Source organism: Lepidochelys olivacea (assembly GCF_965140295.1).
Source record: "Lepidochelys olivacea isolate rLepOli2 genome assembly, chromosome: 2".
Classification (NCBI taxonomy): Eukaryota; Metazoa; Chordata; order Testudines; family Cheloniidae; genus Lepidochelys; species Lepidochelys olivacea.
Genome location: NC_140412.1, coordinates 211,872,664 through 211,887,064, shown reverse-complemented (window position 1 = coordinate 211,887,064; position 14,401 = coordinate 211,872,664).

Genomic DNA, 14,401 nt, shown 5'->3' with positions numbered 1-14,401 from the left:
TGTCAAGAAATGCCCAGGACGTCATCATAACCACAAGAGTGAAGACCAAATGTTTGTGGTGATGCCGTCCCTCATTTCTCTACATTGTACTCCTTTTCATCCTCATTTTATTGTAATATCTTATTCTTTTGTGATATAACTTTATATTAAATGAGGCAAAAATGTACCAAATAAATGCTTGCACAATAAAAATAACAATTAAAAAAGGTGAGGAAAAGGTTATGAATAAAACTTCATTGCAGATAACAGCAGGGGTCGGCAACATGTCCATACACGGACCCAAGTGTCCATGGTCAAAATGTTGAGGTCCACGGGGGGGTGCTCACAGTCACCTCGGGCAGCTCCTTGCAAGCAGCTTCCTATCCCCGCTGTTGCTGGTGGAGGTGCGGCCGGCAGTGGCCCAGGCGGCTCTGCATGCTGCCTCCAACCCCCTTCCCTGAGCGCTGGGGGGGGCGGAGGCACAGCTCGGGCTTGGGGAGGTTACCAAACTGTCACATGCAGGGTTTGGGTAAGGCGGGGGGAAGGGCAGAGGGGTGCGCGCTCCAACCCATCACCATTTGGAGGGGATCACTGTGTGCGGGGATAGCTGCGTACAGCTGGCACGGCACGGGACAGGCTGGGGCAGGGAGGGGAGCGCACCGCCCAGGGGCCTCAGGGGCAGGAGAGAAGCGGGCAGCCAGGGCTCTCTGGTTTCACTCCCTGCTTGGCCCTGAGAGGCGGCATGTGCAGGCAGGGGAGCGAGGCTCCGTGCAGAGAGGAGGGACACTCTCCCATCGACACGGCGCAGTGTAGCCACCGCAGTCAGTGTATCTAACAATGTTGACTTCAGTTACGTTATTCACATAACTGAAGTTGCTTATGTTAGATCGATTTACCGGGGTAGTGTAGACCAGGCCTGAATGACATAACCCCCTGCCAATGTCTGCCACTAAGTCTGGTAATTTTGTCAAGTGTCCATCACACAACATGGTGGTGCTGACCCCTGCATAACAAATTAATACAATTCCATCTTTAAAATCTCTGCTAAAACTCTGCTTATCACTGAAAGGAAGTTCAAGACCTTGAACCAGGCATTAAAGAATTAGGAATACATCCTTTGGACAATGAGTATTTTTATCAACCTTAATTAGCTGGCTGTCCTCCCATGTAGGTTCAGGGCTGAAATGTAAGTACTTTCTACATGTTTGAGTACACTGTGGATGTAGGTGTCAAGTAGTACTTAACCACAACACAAAGAGGACTCTCACACCTCCCAGTTCACTGACAACACAGCAGTCAACATACATTCATTCATAGTAAAGGAAAGAAGAGAAGAAAGGAAGAGAGAGATGAAAAAGAATGAGGTCAAGGTCAAGCTACTCACCCACCCCAACCCGCCCAATTCTCCTCCCCAGAATTCATTCATTGCCTACTCTCGGTCAGACTTATTCCCACTGACCCGGAATCTGTCTTCTCTTCCAGAAGACATAATCTCCACCCATGTAGCTCTAAAATGCAAAACAATTCAATTTATATACAGCATCTAGTGTTCATTTCATAGGCTGCTATCTCCACCATGCAGATGTGCCATCCCTTGACATTTGGTACGATTCTATCCTTCCTTCTATTATATGAGTAATTTTTTAGCACTCAGAACTGTCACTGAACTTCATTTTCACTGATTACTGGACCTCCCCCAACCTCCCCCAAGGAAATGAGGTGAAATACTGAAGGAGAGCCAATTGAAAAAAGGTTGCAGCTCTTCAAAGTAAGTTTGTAGAAGTTACCAAGGAAAGACCGAGTTCATAGTATTCACAAAAGATTGCCCCATCTTTTCCCCATCCATCTGAATCATATGAGCATTACTAGAAGGGTGGCCGGTATTTTTAAGTTTGAGTCTTAGACACATTTCCCAGTTGCTGATCTGCTGGGGAATTAACAATTTCTGGGCTTTGCATCTCTTCTAGTCTCTTTCAGATATTTTTAGTGTTTCTAAGGATATTTTTGTTCAGACAGAATCTATAAAGATCTCAGTAATTTGTGAGACAAAGTATCTACATGAGTGGTGGTGTTTGAGATGCCATAGGACCTACTTGGATAAATTATTAGGAGAGTGATACATTCTGGGGTTTTTTGCCACCACTGATTTTTGCCCAAGTGAGATTTCTTTTGAGTATCACAGCTTCTTTTCTCATCTTTTTGATTTCTGCTTATTTTGATTGTTATAGAATGCTTTTTCCTCTAGTTTAATGTTTATGTAACCCCATATGAAAGATAAAACATCTAAGTAAAATTGTTGTCAATTTTATGTAGTATATTTATATACTATTAATGTGTCATTTTAACATTTGTGTTTTCACCAAAGGTAGGTGCTGGTTGCATCTGTATCCTCTTGTGGACAAATATAATTTTATGTTCTTTTGGTATACTCTGAGTCAAACTTGGTTTGTTTTGTAAATTTCTTCTGAGACTAAAATATCAAACCACATATAAAGGCTTCGGCCAATGTTTTCAAACTTGAGTGCCTGAAGTTAGATACCTGTATTCATATTTAGGCACCTATAGAGGCCTATCTTTGACACAATTAAATGCCTATCTTGGCGTGTTTTACTTATATGTCTATCTTTGGCACACAAGTTTGAAATTTTGTCTTGTGTGTACTGCAGTATACTTACTATAAGTTAGGTTGTATATGAAATTCCAGTTTGTATTATATACTGTATTATTTGAAAAATAACTTATTATATAAAGAGATATTATTTAAAGTAAGACACAGGAACAGAACGGGGGTACAGATAAAGAGCTATAGTTAACTATACATTTTATGACTTTTAATGCTATTTTTTCACAAAATATCCTTATTTTATATTGGAGTTGTTTGTTTACTTGCTTTGGAACCTGTAAATTCCATCATCTGGAACTGTCCATCTCCCTTTCATTGAGCCCACCTTAATGCACATGAAAATACTGAAGGCAGGTGTACACTAAAAAGTTCGGTCAACCCAACTATATCTCTCAAGGGTGTGAAAAATCCGCACGCCCTGAGCAAAGTAGTGAAATTGACCTAATCTCCAGTAAAAAGAAAAGGAGTACTTGTGGCATAAGCTTTCGTGAGCTACAGCTCGCTGCATGCATCCGATAAAGTGAGCTGTAGCTCACGAAAGCTTATGCTCAAAAAATTTGTTAGACTCTAAGGTGCCACAAGTTCTCCTTTTCTTTTTGCATATACAGACGAACACGGATGCTACTCTGAAACTAATCTCCAGTGTAAACAGTGCTAGGTAGATGGAAGCTGTACCACTGTAGCTGTTTAAATGTAGATCTGGCCTTAGTTTATATTTATCAACTGTAATAGTAAAGACCTAGAGCTTAGAATTTCATACCTATTTAACACACCTGGTTAAACATCACTTAAGTACTTAGCATTAGCTGAATGTGTTCCATTTGTAACAGAGAGGTCTGCCCCTTTACAGGCCAGAAGGCCGAGGGTCAGCCACCTCTCTTTGGTGCCAGAGTTCCTTTTACAAAGAGGTGGTTGGGAATGGAGGGAATTACAGATTCCTATAAAAGGCTGAAAGAGCGTAGCTGAGGAAGAGCTACAGGAAGCAAGGTGGCTCCTGTGGCTAGGCTTGGCGTCATGGGCGGGGGGGGGGGTGCATAAGAGATGCCTAGAGAAAGGCCTCTGAGCCCCTGCAGCCTGCTTTGGTCAAAGGTATTATGGGCATTTGGTAGTATGTTGGGAGTCCTATGTTTAAGGAATAAAACTGTACTCTGAAAAAAGTGCCTGAAGAGACTTTGGATGTGGTGTTAATTCTTTCTGGGCTGGGGGAGACAGACTTGTAGCCCTACACCACTAAGTGTAGCCATGCTCCTCTTGACCTGCTGCTCACAAACAGGGGAGAATTGATAGTGGAAGTAGAAGTGGTTGGCAACCTGGGCAGCAGTGACCATGAGATGGTCAAGTTCAGGATCCTGACGAAGAAAAGCAGACTTTGACTCCCTCAGAGAACTGATGGGCACTTGGGCAGGATACCCTGGGAGGCTAATATGAGGGGGAAAGATGTCCAGGAGACCTGGCTGTATTTTAAAGAAGCCTTACTGAGGGTGTGGGAACAAACCATCCTAATGTGCAGAAAGAATAGCAATATGGCAGGCGACCAGCTTGGCTTAACAGAGAAATCTTTGGTGAGCTTAAATACAAAAAGCAAGCTTACAAGAAGTGGAAATTTGGAGAGATGACTAGGGAGGAGTATAAAAATATTTCTCAAGCATGCAGGGGTGTAATCAGGAAGGCGAAAGCACAATTGGAGTTGCAGCTAGCAAGGGATGTGAAGGGTAACAAGAGGACTTTCTACAGGTATGTTAGCAACAAGAAGAAGGTCAAGGAAAGTGTGGGCCCCTTACTGAATGGGGGAGGCAACCTAGTGACAGATGATGTGGAAAAAGCTGAAGTACTCAATGCTTTTTTTGCCTCAGTCTTCACAGACAAGGTCAGCTCCCAGATTGGTGCACTGGGCAGCACAGTATAGGAAGGAGGTGAGCAGCCCTCAGTGATGAAAGAACAGATTAAGGACTATTTAGAAAAACTGGACATGCACAAGTCCATGGGGCTGGATCTAATGCATCTGAGGGTGCTGAGGGAGTTGGTTGATGTGATTGCAGAGCCATTGGCCAATACCTTTGAAAACTTGTGGTTATCGGGGGAGGTCTTGGACAGGGGTAGTGAGTTATATGGGCCCATGGTGCTTGGGCTCTGGCAAATTCAGGACCCGCCCAGTTCCACCAATGTTCGGGGCCGGGTCTCTCCCTCGGCCCCGCCTGCCACCCTCGCGCACCTTCCCCGGAGCACCCCTGCCTGCGCCATGGGAAGTGGGTGGCTGCTGCTAGCTACAGGGGACCGGCACCAGTGAGGCAAACTGAGGCGGCTGTTGTGCCTGTGGAGGGAGGAAGGGAGGAGACTCATGGCACACACACCCCGGCAGGCGACTCCGAGTCGACTCCGAAGTGGGGTCTTATCCTGGCTGGACCTCCTGAGCAGCAGCCTGAGGCGGCTTGGGTAAGTGTCGTGCAGGAGGACCGGGGAGGGCCCCCGCTACCCCCAGAGCTCACTGCTGCTGGTGGGGAGAGGGCTAGTGGGAGTCCTCCTCTCCTCCAGCACCCAAACTTCCTCCCAGAGCCTTAGGCAGGTGTGGGGGCGGGGGACTTGGACCCATTCTGGGCACCACCAAAAATTATACAAACCTGCTGCCCCTGGTCCCAGACGATTGTAAAAAGGCAAATATAGGGAAGAAGGAGAATCCAGGGAACTATAGACTGGTCAGCCTCACCTCAGTCCCCAGAAAAATCATGGAGCAGGTCCTCAAAGAAGCACTTGGAGGAGAGGAAGGTGATCAGGAACAGTCAACATGGATGCACCAAGGACAAGTCATGCCTGACCAACCTGATTGCCTTCTGTGATGAGATAACTTGCTCTGTGGATATGGGGGAAGCAGTGGACGTGATATATCTTGACTTTAGCAAAGCTTTTGAAACAGTGTCCCACAGTATTACTGCCAGCAAGTTAAAAAAGTATGGATTGGATGAATGGACTATAAGGTGGATAGAAAGCTGGTGTCGGGCTCAACGGGTAGTGATCAATGGCTCAATGTCTAATTGGCAGCCGGTATCAAGAGGAGCACTCTACGGGTCTGTCCTGGGGCCGGTTTTGTTCAACATCTTCATTAATGATCTGGATGATGGGATGGATTGCACCTTCAGAATGTTCACGGATGACACTAAGCTGCGGGGAGAGGTAGATACACTGGAGGGTAGGGATAGGGTCCAGAGTGACCTAGACAAATTGGAGGATTGGGCCAAAAGAAATCTGATGAGGTTCAACAAGGACAAGTGCAGAGTCCTGCACTTAGGACAGAAGAATCCAATGCACTGCTACAGGCTGGGCACGGACTGGCTAAGCGCCAATTCTACAGAAAAGGACCTGGGGATTACAGTGGATGAGAAGCTGGATATGAGTAAACAGTGAGCCTTTATTGCCAAGAAGGCTAATGGCATATTGCGCTGCATTAAAAGGAGCATTGCCAGCAGATCAAAGGAAGTGATTATTCCCCTCTGTTCAGTACTGGTGAGGCCATGTCTGGAGTATTGCATCCAGTTTTGAGCCCCCCACTACAGAAAGGATGTGGACAAATTGGAGAGAGTCCAGTGGAGGGCAACAAAAATGATTAGGGGCCTGGGGCACATGATTAATGAGGAGAGGCTGAGGGAACTGGGCTTATTTATTTTGCAGAAGAGAAGAGTGAGGGGGGATTTGATAGCAGCCTTCAACTACCCGAAGAGGGGTTCCAAAGAGGATGGAGCTAGGCTGTACAACATGGTGGCAGATGACAGAACAAAGAAGAATGATCTCAAGTTGCAGTGGGGGAGGTCTAGGTTGGATATTAGGAAAAACTTTTTCACTAGGAGGGTGGTGAAACACTAGAATGGGTTACCTAGGGAGGTGGTGCAATCTCCATCCTTAGAGGTTTTTAAGGCCTGGCTTGACAAAGCCCTGGCTGGGATGATTTAGTTGGGGATTGGTCCTGCTTTGAGGTCTCCTGAGGTCTCTTCCAGCCCTAATTTATGATTCTAAGTGGAATTTATGCTAATGTTTTCATGATTAAACTGCAGTCATTTCCAGTCGCTATCGTTAAGGTTAAATCTCTTTCCTGGGGGAAATCCCAGTAAAGCATTCATCATGATTCAGCATGTATCAGAGAAGTAGAGTATATATATTATAATATTTTACCTTTCTGTAGCACTTTTCATTCTGAAGTATTTTTGAAATTAAAGACACACAGCACCACTGAATTGCGGTGGCTGCTCAGGTGGAAGGCAGCAACCAGCTGCCTCACAGGATGCTCTCCATCAGTAGCAGGGGAAATTTTGTACAGTGAAACATTAAAATACTCCTGCAACCATTTTGTCGAGAAACTGTAGCTCCCTAATGATTGGAGCAGGGTCTTGAAAGTTGGCAGGGGGTTGTGCTGGTGTCAGAGATATGCTTTTTCCTGTCCTTGTGAAAATCTGCCCATATTTGGCCAAATTATGAACTTCTGGAAATCTCAGTTTGCAATGCTCAGTACAGGCGTGTTTGAGTTTAGCAGCTAAGTGCTCTAGATATTCTGAACACACTGAGGTTGCTCCCTTCCCTCACAGTGCTACCTGCTGACCAAACTACACACGTGACAACCCAAAGACCAACCAGCCAGGGAAGCAGGGGCTGAGCAGGACTTTCCCTGAAATTGCTCCTCCCAAAGGTCAAAGGTCACTGGGCATCAGAACAGAACAGGGAGACTGTCTCTTCTGTGTTCTCAATGCTTTTGCTACTGATGCACAGCACAAGAACGAAACGGAGGGGTATGGAATGCAGAGGGGTAAGGAACTGGGCTAGGGGGAGACTGGGAGAAAGTAATGGGGAATGGAGGAGAGATTTGGACAAGGAGCCAAAAGAATAGGATAGTGGATTGGGAACTGGGACAATTTGCTGAGGGGTGTATGTGGGATGAAGAGCTGAGGTGGGAGGGAGCTGGCACAACAGCTTTCCTTATTAAACAGCTGGGGGTGGGGAGGTGGAGAGTGGGACTGAAATAAGGACAAGCTGGAAGGGCCAAGGGCAGAAGAGGTGAAACTTGGGGGAATAGACAGAAGGGTCTGTAAACACTAGAGCACATTCCTCTCTAGAACCTGGAATGGAACCTGAGACTCACCATTCCTCTGCTCTCAGCAAATAACTGTGAAACCCACTGGCAAAGTGTGTATCATCCCCCTCTAGTGGTGGTCCATACAAAGGTGGCAATATGATGACACATGATGACATTTCTGGGGGGGTTTTTAAGTTTGTTTTCTTAAGCATCTAGGAAATTGCCTATAAAAAAAAACTATTATAAAAGGGCAAGGTTGCAAAATTACTCAAAATTTAGGAAATTATCTATGAAAATACATATATAGGAAATCCAAACATATAAAACGATAAATTATCTGAGAAATCAGTCAATAGGCACCTCAGACTGGCACCCAAAACTGATGGACATTTTTGACATTAATGTCTCTGTGCCTCAGTCCCCTATCAGTAAAATGTGGATAATAATACCACCTCACTTCAGAAGGGTGTTGGGACAATAAACTCATTAATGTTTGTGAAGAACTCATGTTTTACAGTGAGGAGTACCATAGAAAAATCCATGAGAAAATAATTTTGTCCTCAGAACAGGATTTGAATGGTGTACAGTAAATAAGGTACATTGCCACACATTTAATGATGAGGATAAACAACATGTGGAATAACTGCTCAAGGGAGCACCATCTATCTTGTGCTTTGAATGAGGCAGGGGTCTTGTGGAAAAAATATGTGCTCATGTAATTAATGACTGTATCATAATTTATATGCAAAAGGGGGCTGAATTAAGGTTGTGCAGGCAACCTTACTGCTGGTATTTCCTAGCTTTTGAGTGCTGAACTTTGCAACATTAATATTCCTTTAACGTAGTTTTTTGTATGTGATATATATTTTGTGTGTGTGTATATACATACATATATAGCTAACCACACCACAGATAATACCACTGTTAATAAAAAACAGAATCCTGTTAATAACCCTTGTTCTTGTCTCTCTGATGCTTTTAGAAAATGTCAGGGTAAGAGACATTTAAATTTCTACTCTGGCATTGTGAATCTGATGTAATCTGAATACAGAAAAATCTTATTGATCTATCATTTATGCCACATGCATTTCTGCTTATAGCATGATTAAACAAAAGAGACACATACCGAAGCTCTTGTTTGAATAATGGAACACTGATATTTTACATCTTGGGCTGCACTTCATTTTGTCCTCGGCAATGTGTGAGGACTTGAAAAGGGTGCAGACATTGCTTGCTAAGGAGTGTGTCAATTAAGATATCTTTTCCAAAAAGATACAGGTGTTTCAAAAATGCACATTTTTAAATAGTTGTCCTGTGCTTGTCGTCCTGTGCTAACCCAGGTCACCCCCGATGTCCTCATCCTCGGACATCATGAAGCTAGTAATAGTATATTTATGTATGTCTGCTCTAAAGGCACTCAGTATTTTATTGACTGTGTAGGTAATGCTTTACCCACCAATGATATGTGGCATCATCTTGGATGGAAGATGGTAGCTATTTAACAATACATGGCAGCCCTACACAGCATTTTATGATAGGAAGTGGAGAATACGGTATTCAGTTAAAATTTTCAGGGGGATATATAGGTAGCATGTAATTTCCTCTGCTAAAATTTGCCCAGGGCATCAGGGCTAATACCCCTTTTTTTGTAAAAAGTGCTTTCAGACCTCCAGTGACAACCAGTGCTCACTGTGTGCATTTTACGAATCATCTACTTTGTACAGTTAGAAGTAGAAGTTCTACTGATGCCTCTGTGACAGCCCTCTCTCTGGGCCACCTTAGCCCCTTGCTTAACCATGTGGCATGCTTTTGTGAGCTGCCCATCCTTGCCAGCAGCTTTATAATCATACTTCCTTCTTTTGAGAGGAGCTGGCTCCATGTGTCTGTGTTGATTTCCCAAATCTGAGCATGTGCAGCTGAGATTGTGTCATTGGACTGGGGAAGTGGTTGTCCATTGCCACACTTTGCACTGGTTGCTCGCTTGACTGAAGACACTGAGTTTAGAACTGATCCTCGTGCTCATGCAGTCAAACGCTTTGGTTTCACAATCAGCCTAAAGAAAACTGAAGTACTATAACAACCTGTGCCGGTCGAGGCACATGTCTACCCAGTTATTTAGATTAACAGTTCCCCTCTCAAGTCCAAAGAGAAGTTTTGTGGCCTAGGGTGTGTACTGTCACAGAGGAGGACATAGATCAGTGTTCACATTGTGCTCCCCGTCAGTACCCAGCCCAAGCTAATGATCCAATCAGTGAACCAAATTCAGTGATGAATCCTGGTCACGTGCCACCCCAGGCACGTTGCACACATGCTAAGAGGACTGTCACAGAATACCACAATTTAGGAGATTTTTCATCACATAAGCAAGGCCAGCTCTGCATTTGAATGCTGTCACAGCACCTATGGAATGATAGGGGCATTAAAATAAGCATTAAGCTGAATGTCTATTGGGCAGTTCTATATGGTTGTGAGACATGCACAACCTATTGCTGCCAAATTAGGAAACTTGATCAGTTCCACATGTGCTGTCTTCAGTCCAATTGTAAGGTCAAATGGTGGGATGAGATTTCCAATATCGAAATCCTTAATCACTGTCAGATGTCTGACATTCAAAGCATGACTATAAAAGCTCAGCTGCATTGGTCTGGGCATCTCGTTTGCGTGGCCAACTCAAGAATACCATGGCCATATTTTATGGGCAGCTAACACAAGGCACCCACTCTCATGGTGTCCAGTACAAATGATATAAAGACACACTGAAGTCAAAGCTAAAAGCACATCAGGCTGCGACTAGCAATGGGAAACAACAGCCCACAACAGAGAAAGGTGGTGGCAGATTTGTCATGTCACTATTAACTGCTTTGAAGCAAAGAGCATTAACACTTTATGTGAAAAATGTAAACAACGCAATGCAAGGCAATTGTCTGCAATGATCATGGACAATCTTGTCTGCCCCACAGGTAACCATCTTTGTGGTTCTCACATTGGTCTAACTGCACATATATGTGTTCACCTATAGTTTTTGCTGAATCCTTGTACATCAACAATCAACATGAGACTTCATCATCATTATAATTGTCACACTTCTACGTTCTTCATCCTCTGTGCCCCCCGACAGGAAGTGCTGAGGGCCAGACGCTGGTCTGACGCTCTGCAGCTGGTGCACCCTTGGAATATAAAAATACATCACTTGTTGAGTAACAAAAAAATATCCTTCTTCCATCTCTAGGGCCTGAACCAACCCACTGAGATCAACAGACCTGGACCTTAGAGCCATTGCAGGCAACTAGAGAAATGTTTCTCACATCTTTAAGACTCCTCTTGAAAACTACTATCTTTCCATATTAAACACAAGATTAACAATTACTGTATGCCTCAGTAGTCACCCAAGACCCTGTAGCAGTACTGTAGGCTGTAATATTTTAATCCATTCTGTAGAATTCTATAGTTCTTTGTAGAAAGATTGCTGATATTCCTTACATAGGAATGAAAAAATAAGACAGGCCCACCTTAGAGCTGTTTAGATGGCTTGTTTTACAAAATTTAAAAATAAACCAGCAGGCAAAACTCAGAAATTGCAAATAAAGTTTATATGGGCCCAAATCAGACCTGGTTTAAGTGTGTACAACTCCATTTAGCCTTATGTGTTTAATAATATAGCATTTGCAGTGGATTCACTTGTACCTTTGAGGCAAAGTAGCTAATAATTTGCAACTGAATGATAGCACTCATTTTTAGTTTGTGGCAGTCAAACACACCCATTCTTAAAACCAATATTCATAATATTGACTAAGGTTCAAATTCTACCCTCAGATACACATAAGTAACTCCTGGTGACGTCAAAAAACCCAGGGGTAGAATTTAGCCAAAGTGTTTAACTTTAGCATTTGAAGGCAAAAAATAAAAATAAAATTTAGCCTTTTAACAGATTTAAAATATATATTGTAGTTTAATGTAGGACCAATCAATACATGCTATTCAGTTTTTAAAAATTTTTACTGATTTTTTAGGAATATTTTCATGGAATATTGTACAAACCGCTGAAGTTTCTCATATCACTGTCTAGAACCAACAGCTCTTTGTGTACTGTGTGCAATAGTCTGTAAAATATATGTAAATAATGTATATGTAAATTTAATTTGTCAAACCTATTCTACCTACCTACCTAACTACCAAAGACACGTCTGAAAAATATTTATATAGATCAAAAAATGTATTTTAATATTATCAGTTTCATTGCCAAAGCCTTTTGCATTATACATACAGAAAGCCTGGAAGGTAAATGCCCAGTCTTTTGAAACTTAGAATAAAGATGTTTAAATACTTTTCATTTTATTAAAGTGTTTATAATAATTATATTAATTATTATAATTGAATTGCTTCACACTGAGGTTACTGCTCTAAATAAAACCTGCTTTTTAAAACCCTACAGGAAGGGTCAAAGACCAGGAAATGCTCTCACTATAATTCTCATTTTCAGCTGAATTGGCCATGGCAACTGCACTAAGAATGCAAGTTTGAATTTCATTATGTTCTAGAAACCTTTAACTTTGCATCATAATGACTCATGTTGCAACAGAAGCAAGTTGCAGACATTTTTGATGTGGCATACTTTAATTTATAATTTAATAAAGTTTCATTTTAACATAGGTAGTTACTTTTAAAAGCTAAAACAAAAAACTCATTCATTTGATTGCTACTAAATGCATCCTTTTATATTCTACCTGTAAAATGCTCTGTGTTTGGTGACAGGTTAAATGTATACTATACACAAGGAGCCAACATTTGTCTTTGTAATACCGCAGCAGCTTTAGCAGTTTTAGCAGCATTCTTATCATTTTAAGCCATCTCCATTGTCTTCTAAACACCATAATTAGAAGCTGAAAACTTACGGCAACCAAACTTAATAAGCTCTCATTATGAACAAAATATTCTACTGTTGCTCAACAAGTGACCCTATGTAGCCCAACATGATAAGCACTCTTCATCAATTGTGGGGCTGTAAGTCCTTGCAGTCCTTTCAAAGGCAAATCTCCCATTAACTACAGTGGGAGTTTTGCCTGAGTGAGGACTTCGGCACTGGGCTCATTGGGGAAATGTCCTTTAGGCACTTCCATTTCTTTAGCTCTAATTATTCTCTCATTGGTTCTTGTATTTGACTTTTCATCTTGGTGGTAGTGGTGGTGATTTATTTTCCTGTGGAACAACAGCAGCTGAGCATGTCCTCAGATAAGACTGTTGTCTTGCAAGCACTTTGAGTGATAGATTACTGAGAAGTAATGCTTGGGAATGGAATGATTTAAATGGGTGAGCCAATATACTCTCTATTGATATACTCTAGCACTGTGTAAACCATGGAGCAAAACTGAGCAGTTCTGGCATCCTAAAGAGACACTAGCTAACACAATAAAATGGTCAACACACTCTTAGTAGTGATGCTATTTATAGAATGTCATCTCCAAATGTTCATAGAGTCTTTATTACATCTGCATTTTAATTTTTTAATATACTGCCAGAGAAACGCTAAAGACTGAATCCTTCCCCAAAATGCTGCAGAATTGTGCCACAACTGCAGTCCTTTCTGTTCCTGCCACAGTTGCAAATAGCCCTGGTTTGACTGGGATCATCCCAGGCTTTTGCAAACAGCCCCAGATAACCTGATATTTCAGCCAGGAAAAAGACAGCAAGAGAGACAGAACTTAGTTTCAGCCAGAAACTTTTTAAACAAGTTCTGTGCCTTCTAGAACTGAGTGAGGTTCTTAGTGGGGATGTTGTATAGGTAGCAAAAGGCAGCTTTCGTGGGGTCCTGAGAATGGACGTGTCATGGAAAAAGAATGGACGTGTCATGTCAAAATAGTCTCTTCAGCAAAATGTGCCTGGCTGCCATTTTAACTTCTGGCAATGTAACCCATGGTAACACATTTTGAGGGGTATGGCAAGCCCATCAAAATGTGCTCAACCACCCCACAGTTTTCAACCCTGGTCCTGATGGGTATGGAAGCCCATCAAACTATGCCCACCCCCAGATTTGCACCCCCAGGCCTCATTTTAATGCCCTTCACCTTACCTGTCAAATGTGCCTTCCATGGGACTCGTAGAGAAAACTGGGGCATGGATACATTTTGATGGGCTTGCCATACCTGTCAAAAGAGGCCCTCCTATAGACCTTATCTCTTGTTATAACCTCTCCCTTTCTCTCTTTTCCTCCATGCCATACAGTGGATGTCCAGATAATGTCTGCATTCCATGGTGTGGACAAAAAAGTCTGGGATATAGAGGAGAGAGTCTCCCTGGGAATTTCACCCCCATCTACCACAGCTCTAATTTCATGTGTCATTGCAGGATCGCTGCATTGATTCATTGTACTTGAGGCAAAGTACTGAAACTGAGGGCAAAGGGCAGGAGAGGACAAGGGCCTCATTCAAACTTCAGTTCCCGCAGTGTACACATGCATATAACGTGCACATGCTCACTAGATATCTTCAGAGAAGCTTGCACATACTCAGTCGCAAAAAGGGTGCTGTCAGATTTCCTTCCCCAATCTGAACTCTAGGGTACAGATGTGGGAACCCGCATGAAAGACCCCCTAAGCTTATTCTTACCAGCTTAGGTTAAAAACTTCCCCAAGGTACAAACTTTGCCATGTCCTTGAACAGTATGCTGCCACCACCAAGCATTTTAAACAAAGAACAGGGAAAGAGACCACTTGGAGATGTCTTCCCCCAAAATATCCCCCCAAGTCC